We start from the raw sequence: 12454 nt of genomic DNA on the forward strand, positions 1-12454 counted from the left end.
ATGAATTTTTTTTTTTGTCTTGAAGATTCTATTCTCATTGACTGGAGAAGTACAATCAGCCAAAATTTGCCTGAAAATATCTAACAGGGAATACTGAAGGTCAAGTGGGAAGAACTTATTTAACAGATATTGCTGAACACCTGTGAAGGGGCTGACACTGTGTGGGACACATTAATGAGCTCTGTGTGTGAATTATAGAGTTAAAAGCCTGTGAGCACAACTTGGAATGAATGCTGTTCCCACAAGATAAGGGCAACATCCATCTAGAAGGAGGAGGCCCAACTAGCAGGGCAGGCTTTGTATAGGGGAATGAATCTGAATGGGTGTGTGGTGGGAGGTATGCAGGAAAATCCAGTGGCTCGATTCTAGGAACTGGTGGATGGAGAAGCCCAGGCAAGGCGATTCTGTTTTTAAAAACTCTGTGTGTCCCTGTTTCACCATAGCTGAGATTATGAGCCTTCACCATCATGCCCAGCCTTTTTTAGAAATGTAAAGAAGGGTTTAAGAATTGACCTAGGGTCCTTGTGCTCTCCTGGCATCCTCTCAGTCTCTTAGAAACATTTTTATAACAAAGTATTTTGATGCCCATGTTCTCAACCAATTACTTGGCCAGAGGCAAGTGTAGCCATCTCTTTTTTATAGTGGATTTTTACAGTCAGACACTTTATTATAATTATTTTCATTGGTGTTGGGATTAAAACATCCAACCAAATTATCACTTGAAGGATTATGAGAATTGAAATAATGGCATAAAACAAAGAGTAATAATTGATGGATTTTGTGAATTCCTTTTTCATACACATTTTGTAGCAGGTTTATGACTTGAGCTTAGAATCAAAGATGGATAGTGCTGTAGGGTGTTTATTGAATTTTTGAGAGAGAAAATACGATTCTCAAAGGCATCATGAAATGACATCTAATTTCCCACCCACCAGTCCGTGTTGATTGAATAGTCACAAATGTTCAGCTGCAAACTCTTGAGAAAGCAGGAGAGGAAATGTAAATACTCAAGGTTCATTGTTGGCAGGTAACTCGGAGGAAACAATCTCATTTTCCAGGTAGCATTTAACTTAAAGAAATTCTGATAAAACCCTGAAAATTCTAGAAGTATAAATCCAGCAGTCAACATGAGTGACTGGAGCTCTGTTTCATGTGGAACCCAGACTAGGGATGGTGACAGAATAAAGAAAGACCTGACACTCAGACACATGCACAGAAACCTGGGTTCAGGTAGGCTATGCAGGAACAACCAAGAATTTCAGTACATTATATGCATACAGCGTAGGAAGAGGGGTTAGCTAGTCTGGTTAGGGTATCTCTGTAGGTGACCAGTCTCAGTCTACGAACTTAACAGGAGTTATGAAGAAGTAGCAGTGCTAGGTTTTTGCACACACTGTTCCCAGAGCAAGGCTTTCAAAATCTCTCTAAAACTTATTCCAACAATGCTAGGGGTTCAAGAACAGTAATGCAGCACCATGCAGGTCAGTATAGAAGTTTTATACTGAAGAGTTATCCAGAAGAATTAAAGTGGGCAGAAAAGGGAGTATAAGAATTAATAAACCCAAGACATACCTATAAACAAACTTTCCAAAGAACCTGTAACAAAGAGAGAGAGAGAGAGAGAGAGAGAGAGAGAGAGAGAGAGAGAGAGAGATAGAGAGAGAGAGAGAGAGAGATATTAAATGATCCTGCAAATCTCCCAAGGGATTGCCTTGATTGTTAATTTATGTAGACAAGCAAAGCCCACTGTGGGTAGCACCATCCTTGGTGATCAGTTCTGGCTATATAAGAAAACCAGCTAAACATGAGCCCAAAGGTGAGCCAGCAAGCAGAGTTCCTCTGTGGTTTCTGTTTCAAGTTCTTAACCTGATTTTCCTCAGTGATGTATTAATGTTTGGAGGTATAAGCCAAATAAATCTTCCTTCTCCTAGGTTGCGTTTGGTCATTTTGGTCAATAGAAAGGGAACTAGAACACCAGCTAGGAAGCAAAACAACAGTACTTTCCTTTAATAGTGACATAATGAATCCAACACTCTCTGCTGGGCTCTTCCCCAAGCCTGCATAGCAGGACCATTATTTTCTATCATTTTTTGTCTTGTCACAGGTCTTTTTGAAAGGTTGTTTCCTGGCATGTCTTGTGTCTATTCTGTTTTACACCATTTTTTTTCCTGCCAACTTTTATTCTTGTGGATGATTCTTTAGGATAGAGATTTTACACTGACTTGGACCTCAAATGTCTTCCAATCCAGAGTCATTTTCATAGTGTCTTCTGAATCAGTGCTCTTCCCACACCCCTCTCTGTCTAACTTGATCTTCCCTACACATCAGGAGTAGAGTCCCGCATCTCTTTGAAAACCCTCTGCCTTATGCCATGTGTATTTTTTCCTGGCCTGAGGACTCTGCCAGCTTCACCTATGTCTGTGGTGTGCTCTGTGCACCTGTCATGAATTATCCATCCTTACAGTTAGCTTAGTTGTCATTCACAGTCCAAAGTCATCTCAAGAGTTTTGCTTGATACAGCAGGATCTTTGAAGACCCAGCCTTACTTGCAAGTGCCAAAACCCACAGTCCCTGTAATTTTGCTAGGATTCTGAGTTCAGTAGCTGATAATCAATGTAGATATCTATCTCAGGTCTTAGGATATTAGGGCAGGGTAGCAGGTATCTTATCTTCAGAAAGGTTTTGGGTTAAATGCAATCAGTTATTGGAAGCGACAGTTAGATTCTGTAATTCAGAGAGTTAAAAGAAAAAAAATGGAAAAGGTGATGTGGTTTGATGGTTGGTTTTATTTGTCAACTGGAAACAATCTTGAATCACACAGAAATAGAGTCCAGGGAGGAATTATTTAGATTAGGATGTTCTGCAGGCATGTTCGTGGAGTTGTATTTTGATTATAGAGCATACATACACTCTGCAGATGCCACTGTCCTCTGGGAAGAGGATCTTGGACCATATAATAGTGGAGAAAGTAAGATGAGCATTAGCATTTATTAATTTACTCATTCACTCAGTCATTCATTCATTGTTCTCTGATTTTTGACTATGGATATAATATGATTAACTACTTTAAGCTCCTGCCATCTAGTTTTCCCTACAGTGATGGACTGTGGCCTAGAATTATAGACTCAATCAACACCTTCTCTCTTAATTTGCCTTTGCCAGGATGTTTCATCATAGGACCAGGAAACAAAACTAGAAAATTAGTATTTAGCCCTCCAAATTGTTGGTAATGGATAATAAAAACTATCAGGGGAAACGTCTGGAAGGTGACTCTTCCCTGAAGACTTGTAAAGGTCCTGGAACTTCAAAGTTTTGTAGAGGAATTTTAATCTAGCAACATGCTTGCTCTCGCAAGGGATCACATCTGAAGACCTAGGCCTATATGACATGACTGGAATGACACACATGTAATCCCTCTGGATAGAATCCAGACATACCCTTAGTATACACCTTTAATCCCAAACAATGCAAGTAATGTTAATTTGTAGAAGGTAGCAGCCATGTTTGGAACTGGCATCTAATTGAGGGGCAGAGTGATGAATCAGAGAAATATTTGACAGAATGAGTAAGAAATAGGATACGTTCAACTCTCACGAGAACAGATAGAAAAGAGAAGTAGAGAGAGAGAGAATGAGAGAGAGAGAGAGAGAGAGAGAGAGAGAGAGAGAGAGAGAGAGAGAGAGAGAGAGTTTTAATAAGTGAGAGAATGATGAGCCAGGAGATTAGAACAAACTGCCAAAATTAGTTTGAGGCCAAGCAGAGCAATGCAGAGAAGCCAGTTTGAATCAATTGGCTTAGAGAGGTTCGGCCCAGAACAGCTGAGTTGAACCAGCCAGCCAGAATTCAGTAAGAAGTAGAAAGGGTGAACTTATTCTGAAGTAACCTTTGAGACAACAGTTACATTTGTAAAAGTTATTTTTCTTTTACTGAAAATAGTTTTTTAATACAATGTATTCTCATTGCAAACAAACTAAGAGAAAATATGAGAAACATGTAGATGTAGAGATACACATGTTTATACACACAGAAAATTTCTAGAAACACGAAACAAGAAGTCATAATACATGTACAAATGACCTGTAAGGTTAAAAAATGTCCTGAACAAAAATATTCACTCTGGATATTCCTAGCTGGAGAGAACTCTCCTGCTTCTTACCAACATTCTGAATTTATAAAATACTTTATAATTTAATCCTGCATCCAGTGACTCCATAGATGCTCATAGTCCCCATAAAGGATAGACTACTAGAACAATAGGGAACTCTAGCAGATAGAAGGACTTAAGGAGTGTACTATCAGATGATGTACCCACAACAAACCAAAGGAAACAGTAGCATCCAAGGAACCATGAAGCCTCTGGTTACACTGAACAGGAAGGAGACTGATACATGTCTATGTGTGTAGATGCTGGGGGAGGTGTACAGAAAGTGGGATAGTGTGTGGAAAGCCAGTACCCAAAGGCTGTGACATTAGGTCCAGCTCTGAAGTAATGAGATAGCAGTTTTATCTGCCTGAAAGAAAAATGGGCTTCTTGCCTCATCTACAACTTTATGCAATCAGCTTGTGCTCCAGAGGCAGCTGGTACATCTTCCATCTCACATCCATTAAGATGTCTCTCATTGGCCAGGCCTTCAGCATCTCCATGGGCCTTAGCATCTCTCTTCTGGGCCATTATGCTTTTCTTCCTGGGTGAAGATTTTCCTTGTGGGCATTTCTCAAAGTCTAAATGCATCTCTGCTCACTAGCAACAAAATAAAATGTGTGCATTGGTGTCTTCAAATAATGGAAGTTTGGAGCTGCCTCTGGGCACTTTTAATACTCAAGATACATTTAATACATTTCTGTCTTTGCTCTGTAGTCTTGAGAAGTTCAGCTGGGTAGGCAGATTCCAAGCAAGTTTGAATGTGGTTAGAGAAATGGAAAAGTAAATGAGGAGGACTACTGCGAAAACAAAACAACGTTGGCTTTAGTGTCAGGTTTCTTCCATGTGGCTATGCGTCATCATTTCAGCCACTGACCATAGCACATGGTAGATGGAGGGCCGGCAGTGCCTGCTGCACACAATGTTCCTCTCGGCTTTTATGGGAGTCAAAACAGAATGGAGTCATTGGGTGCAGGTTTAAATTATAAAGTATCCTATAAATCCAGGATGTTGTCCAGATGATGGCAGGATGTGTTGACTTATAAACAATCATACCATTTCCTCGGATATAGTGGAGACAGACTGAGCATCTGGAATGCAGAATTTAAAATGCAATGAGACTTGTGGTTATTAAAAATTAGAATATTGGGGATGGAAGACAGCTCAGTAGTTAGAAACACTTGTTCTTACAGAGGTACCTAGCATTGGCTTCCACCATCTACATGGCAGATCTAGTTCCAGTTGTAGTTGATTCTACTCCCTCTCCTGACCCCTGCAGGCATCAAATACACAGAAACATGCATGCAGACACAAAATAAAATGACATACAAATTATAAGTTATAAAATTTTAATAAGAGGAATTTTCTCCAAAGGAACAGAATTGATGAAAATTCATGCATGTATGTGTGCTTTTCACACACACACACATGCACATACACATATGGACACAAGCACATGTACATACACACATGCACACACACATGTACATACATGCACATACTTTTTTTCCTGGGCAAAGGAAACTTATTAGAGTAGCTCATTAGATGTAGTGTGGATTCATCAGTAACGGTTGCACATTGGAAAGGACAAGAATCCAGAGGTTGATACCTCCACATTCTCAGACTAATGCTGAAGGCCTGGGGGACTTATGGAGAGTTGCTGGTCTTCAGTCTATGTAGGAAGTGTGATGACATTGGTGAAGGAGTCCAGTGCCAGCAGGATAAATGAACTCCCCAGGGAGAGTGAGGGCAAGCAGGAAAGAAGGAAGTGTTCTTTATCCATGTGCTGTCTGGACTGCCAGTAGATTGTTCTGCCCACAGTTAGGGTGGCTCTTCCTGTTCCAGAGGCTCTGATTGTGAAAGTCCCTCATAGGGATGCCCAGCAACTTGCATTTTTAGTTGATTCCAGATTCACTCACATTGACCACTGAGATTAGCTATCACAGAAAGCATTATATTAGAATGTTAGCTATGCCTTTGGTAATATAAAGGTAGGAAAAATACAACTGGAAAAGCCAGTTACATCATAGAGTAGACAAGGGAGCCTCACTAGTACACAACAGTGGGGAGATTGCCCCCTTTCCCAAAATCATACTACTCTTCAGAGAAAAAAAAAATCTCAAAATGGACCAAACACGAATGCTGAACACCTTGTGGCCCGCATCTTATAGATTACCTCTTTTCTTATGACGGTACAGGGTGTCTGTCCTTGTGTCTGTCCTCTAGTCCCTAAGCTTCGCCTGCTTTTCATCTCTGCTTCCGAGGATCTAAAAATAAAACTAAACAGCAAACAAATAAACCTCCCAAATCCCAGAGCCTGGGGTGTGGCGTGCACACACTGGACACTCCAAATACTATTCATGTCTCATACAGAAAGGATCTGAGTGTAAGAACTCTGTTGTTGCTACACGTATTATCACAGGCAGCCTTCTGTGTGATAACTCATATTAAGGTGACACAGTTTTTTCAACCCATGTAGCCCAAGATGTCCCCAAATTTATCATGTAATTGTATATGACCGTGGCCCCCTGGTTATGCTGAGAAAAGAGATGTAGTTACGGTAGTACACAACTATGCCCTGCATATGCAGTTCTGGGTATGAGTTTAGAGCTCTGTGAATGCTGGGAAAATGTTGTACCCTTTGAGCTGGGTTCCAGATCCTTCGACTTGCTGCTCCAACTTCAGCTTATTCCTTGCCTGTGTAGAAACAGTCTCAAGGCCAGGCCTTTAGGCCATGTTCTGTGGGTTCAAGAGGCTGCTAGATGACTGCTTGGCACAGGACTCCTGGTTCCCTCTCTGTGGGAGTCACACCTTCTCTCTGAGTGGCAGCCCCTTGGAGGCTGGACCCAAGCTCCTTTCAAAGTTTTAAAAGCCATAACCTCTCTCTCTCTCTCTCTCTCTCTCTCTCTCTCTCTCTCTCTCTCTCTCTCTCTCTCTGTCTCTCTCTCTTTCTCTCTCTCTCTCTCTCTCTCTCTCTCTCTCTCTCTCTCGTCATGTTTTCATCATTTGCATTTTCTTTTTTATACTCTAAAAGGAAACTTTTTACTCCTTTATAAGATGATTCTTGTTGGTTACTTAATTTGCATAAACTCACAAGGCAGACTACTTTGTGTGGCTGCCCTTGTAGTCTGAAGTGTCCTTTCTGTGGTGATTTCTACAGGCCTGGATTCTGTCCAAGTCAGAAGCAGAAGAAATATGGGTAAGAATAGATCTGTCTGGTAGGAGACAGTACTAGTTCACAGAATGGCTGTTTCTCTTCCATCTTTGAGGGTTGGAGCGAGGTGAGGGCACCAGGTCACTGTGAAATCACCCATAATCAGGGCTGAGGTCAATGCTGACAAGAACATTAACGCATTGTATACCAGGCACTGTGGCTCCAATGTGGACACACGCTTCTTCTTCATCTTTTTTTAATGAAGAATCATTTTAAAAACAAATGTTATAAACCATGCAAGTCATTTCGCTGTGCCTTTGCTGTTCATGCAGTCTTCGCCGTTCAGAAGAGGCACAGCATTGAATGGAAGTTGAAGTGTTGGGGCTCTGTCAGGTTCTAGAAATAGGCTGGGTTACAGCCCTGCAGGCTCTCCCTGTAGTGGGTGATGGTTAGTTCCTGGGGACCTCTCACCCCAGGGATTTTCTAAATTGATAGCCTTTCAATATTACCTGTTTTTCACAGATACAGCCAGGTTAGGGATCTCTAGGAAGCCAGGTGAACTTTTGTCCTATCATTGCAACATACGCTGTCGACTGCAAGGGTTGGATGGCTTCCTAGCAAGAGGCCAACCAGAGAGGCCACCTGAGGTTCATAATTGCATCCCTGAGTGAAAGTGCCCACTGTGCTCTAGGCCATTAAGCCCCTTCATCGAGCTTTGGAGCTTGTTTATGGCACACCATCAAATGCCCATCTGATGGTTTGAATCATAGCTAGCATTCCGTTTCTACCTGGGATTAGCCAAGGCTCAGCTTAATTGAAAGGCAGCACCTGTCCACAGCAGAGCCCCTGAATCTCACCCTTAAATCCGTGGTCATTTTATTCAGTTTCCTTTTCCAACAATGGAAACCCTTTCCTCTTGTTTCCTTCCCTTTCATTAGGGTCTCCAAGGATTAACAGGATGAATAGCAACTACTTCAGTAAACTTGGGACTACAAATTATAGAAAAAAACCAAGTGTAAACATTTCCCCTCACTGTTTCACATTTTTAAATTTGATTATAAGGCTTATTATGATTATACATTATGTACATAATATGTATGTATATATAATATATAATTATATAATATGCAATATAATATAATATATATTATATATTATATGTGATACTTCTTTTTATCTTGATTTTAATAAATATTTTCTTTATTACTGCAATTTAAAACGTTTTAGTTGTGTGTGTGTGTGTGTGTGTGTGTGTGTGTGTGTGTCTGTTTTTGGTGCAGAGGTTTGTACACGTGTGTACAGTACTGGGAAAGGCCAGAAGAGGACAATGGATATTCTGGATCTGCATCAGTTACTTTTCCTATGTCAGAGGAGAGAGAAAGAAAGAGAGAGAGGGAGGGGGACACAGAGAGACAGAGACACAGAGAGACCTAGAGAGACACAGAGAGAGCCAGACAGAGGGGGGAGGAAAAGAGAAAGGGAGGGAGGGAGGGAGAGAGAGAGAGATTATATGACTAACCCTGGATATCAAGTAGTAAAACCTGGGGCTGGGAACATCGATCACTGATCCCACCTCACCTCCTGGACCTAAGAGACATGGAGACCCAGGAAAAATTGTGGTCACATGCTTGTAGTGATTACATAAGAGGTTTGGGGAAGACTTGGTTCATGCCTACTATCAATTTAATTAATTTTACATTTAGCCATTAAAAAAATAGTGTCCTAGTTTGCTTCTCTGCTGTTGTGATAAAACACTAACCAAGAGAGTCTGGAGACAGCAACTGAAGCAGAGACTGGGGAATGCTGCTCACTGGCTTGCTCTCTGTGGCTTGCTTACAACCCAAGATCACATGCTCAGGGTGGTACAGCTGCAGTGGGCTGGGAACCTTTCTACCTTTTATTAAGAAAATATTCCCCAGACAAGCCCTCAAGCCAATCTAATGAAGACAATTCCCCAGCTGCAGATCCATATTGCCAGACAGCTCTAGTTGGTGTCAAGTTGACCAAAAGTATCCAGCACAGGTAGGTTAAGTTCCTGAGCCCATTTAAGAAGTAACCTTTCTGTATTGTTTATTATATATCAAGCTCACAAGCATGTAACATTCTGGTTCCTTTTGTCTACTTTCCCTAAAATTTCCCTTTTTGCTTAGTGTGGCTTTCAGTTTAAAGTGTCTTAGAGGTAAATCTCATTCTACCTAGTACATCTAGCAAATAATGATGATATGAGATTCAGGGATAATAGTATACTTGCCATAATATGTGTGTGTGTGTGTGTGTGTGTGTGTATGTGTGTGTGTGTATGTGTATGTGTGTGTGTCTAATCTGTGTATATCTTTTGCATAGTCTGACAACAAACACATAGCTCTGTCACAGGTAAGGGGTGTTCAACTGCGAAAAGAAACTTTTTCTCATGGCTAAGGACTGTCTTTTCTTTGACCAATTCCAACTAGGTGTGAATGTAGCCTAGAGTCCTGTTTTGTTATTGCCTTTCACTGTTACAAGATGTCTTAAAACGTTTGGAAAGCAAACTGTTTTAAGAAGTTCATAGATTCTTTTTTAACATTTCTTTACACTTTATTTTGTTATATCGGCAATGATACAGTGTGACTAAGAAATTTTTCAGGTCTTACATCTACAAAATTACACAAGTAGACATTAGAGTTAGTTCTATAATTATATACCTTGTATATACAAATATATCTTAAATGTACAATTTCTGTACATATCACAAGCAGATATTTAAGACAGAGGTGACATTTTTTCTATTTATTTATCTATTTACTTTACTTTACCCCTTGATTTCTGCCCCTTCCTCCCAGTTCCCCCACAGTCCTTCCCTCCTTCCCCTTCCCCTTCCCCTCTGAGAGGGTGGAGTTCCCACTTGGTTATCCCCCATCCCTGGCAGGTTAAGTTTCCACAGGGATAAGTGTATCCTCTCCCACTGAAGTCAAACAGGGTAGCCCAGTTAGGGAAACAGATTCCACAGACAGGCAACAGCTTTAGGGATAGTCCCTGCTCCAGTTTTTGAGGGACCCACATAAAGACTGAGCTGCACATCTGCCACAGATGTGCTGGGGGCCTCGGTTCAGGCTGTGTATGCTCTTCAGTTAGGAGAGGAATATGAACCAAGGAAAAAAGAAACTATTACACCACGTCTTCTCGATACATTTACAGACTCAACTGTAGGTAACCATGAACTTAAATCAGCTAAATGGAAAGTATGCCCTAATTCTCTTTTCAAAGTTAAAATAGAATACCAAACAATTTTTTGGTTACAAATAGTTTCAGGTGTACGTGGGGAAGCAGAGAGTCTAAGCCTGGAAATAGATGAAACTTCTTGGATTGTAAGGATGGTTGACTACAGATAGGGGTGGGCAGAGAGTGCGTGTGTGGATGATGAAGGGGCTCTCAAGGTCCCAGCAGCTCCTGAAGAAGGACAACTGACTGAGGCAAAGAGGAAACAGTGAATGTTGACCCTGGAGAGGTGGCTCAGCCATGTGGAACATATACTGCTCTTGAAGAGGACCTGAGTTTGGCTTCCAGCACCTATGTTAGATGGCCTACCACTGAGTATAGGTCTGTCTCCAAATCTCATGCCCTCTTCTCAATTCAGAGGGTACTTGATTTCATACACAGACCTACACACATGTGCACGTGTGCACGTACGTGTGCACACGTGCACATGTAAATGCACGAGAGTGCGCGCGCGCGCACACACACACACACACACACACACACACACACACACACAAACAGGGATACAAAATAGTAAATCTTAAAATAAAACCAGAGAGCATACTTGCTCATCATATTATGGGTGCTCTGACTGCAGCTCTCCTCTATTCCTCCATCTTTCCACAGATCCTGCCTCTGAGGTTTTGTTAGATCCCCTGGCAAAGCAATGTCACAGGTAGGCTACCAGCTAAAGTTTGAAGCAGCAACCCTGCGCTGTGGATCCCATAGCTGCCGAGGATGGGAAGACTTCCTAAACCAAGACCATTCACAGAACAGCCATGTTTGAAGCAAGGCGGCAACTACTCACTCTCAGACTGGGAACCTGGTTGTTGCAGGAGGAATGAAGATACTTCTGGGAGTCACATCTCTACAGGACACATGCAGACGTTTTCCTTATGAAAATTTCCCTAGATAATGCAATATAACACCTTTGGCACAGCATTCACATTGTTCTTGATATAATCTAGAGATGATTTAAAGCCCCTGAGAAGATACTCTTATCTACTTAAGCACTATTAGATTGTCTTTTAAAGGGACTTGAAATAAAATAAGAGGCTTGAGCACCTAGCACTGTTATGAACAAGGAACACTGCTTTCCCGTTGTTCACATGTTAATGAGGCAATACAAATACTCAGCTTTGACAATTTGACAAGTTTAATTAAACATAAACTTTAATACAAGAGTTTAGTACATGGTGGTCCCCTGCTATCTCCTGCCCATTTCTATTAACTCCTTTGTGGCCCCAGCTGAACCCACCCATTCCTTAACCAGATTCGTGACTTTTGGCTTTGTTTTGTGACCTCTTTAGTTTAACCAGGGCCATCTGGCTCATGCATTCTTTCTTCCCCTCTTCTGAAATATTCTTCAAGCAGCGCGGAGGTGGTACAAATGTCTCATTTAGAGCTGAGCCCTCAGCCATCATTTATTCTCAGCCTCTTGTGCAGTAGTGAGTCCCTGCATTTACCACCATTTGCTTGCAACGGTCTTCTCTGACGAAGGCCGAGACAAGTGTCTACACATTTTCATATACATTTGTAAACCAAATGTCAGGGAGGTGGAGTGATACTCTCCCAGTGATGAGACAGTGGATGATGCTGTCAAGCAGAAAATTCCAAAGGCAGAGAATCATTTTAGAACGTGACTGATTGCCGGATCAGGCTCTCTCTAGTCTTTCTCTAGCCCCACCCTTTCCTTTGCGGGCTGACCACTCTGTGGTCCCAGGAACCGGGGAGCCTGGCAGGTGAGCTCTGATACTTACTTGATTTCTAGTGCTTTAGGCTTCCTTGAGGACTTAGTTACTCTTTGTGTTTTGCTCTAAACACTCTTTAGTAGACAGTTGAAGGATTAATTGGCTGCTTTTCAAAGTTTAAGGCCAAGCTAACTTCGAGTGTAAGATGCAAGTTAATTTAAGTAAGGAAAAGGA

The sequence above is a fragment of the Micromys minutus genome, assembly GCF_963924665.1.
Source record: "Micromys minutus genome assembly, chromosome: 14".
In the NCBI taxonomy this organism is placed as follows: Eukaryota; Metazoa; Chordata; class Mammalia; order Rodentia; family Muridae; genus Micromys; species Micromys minutus.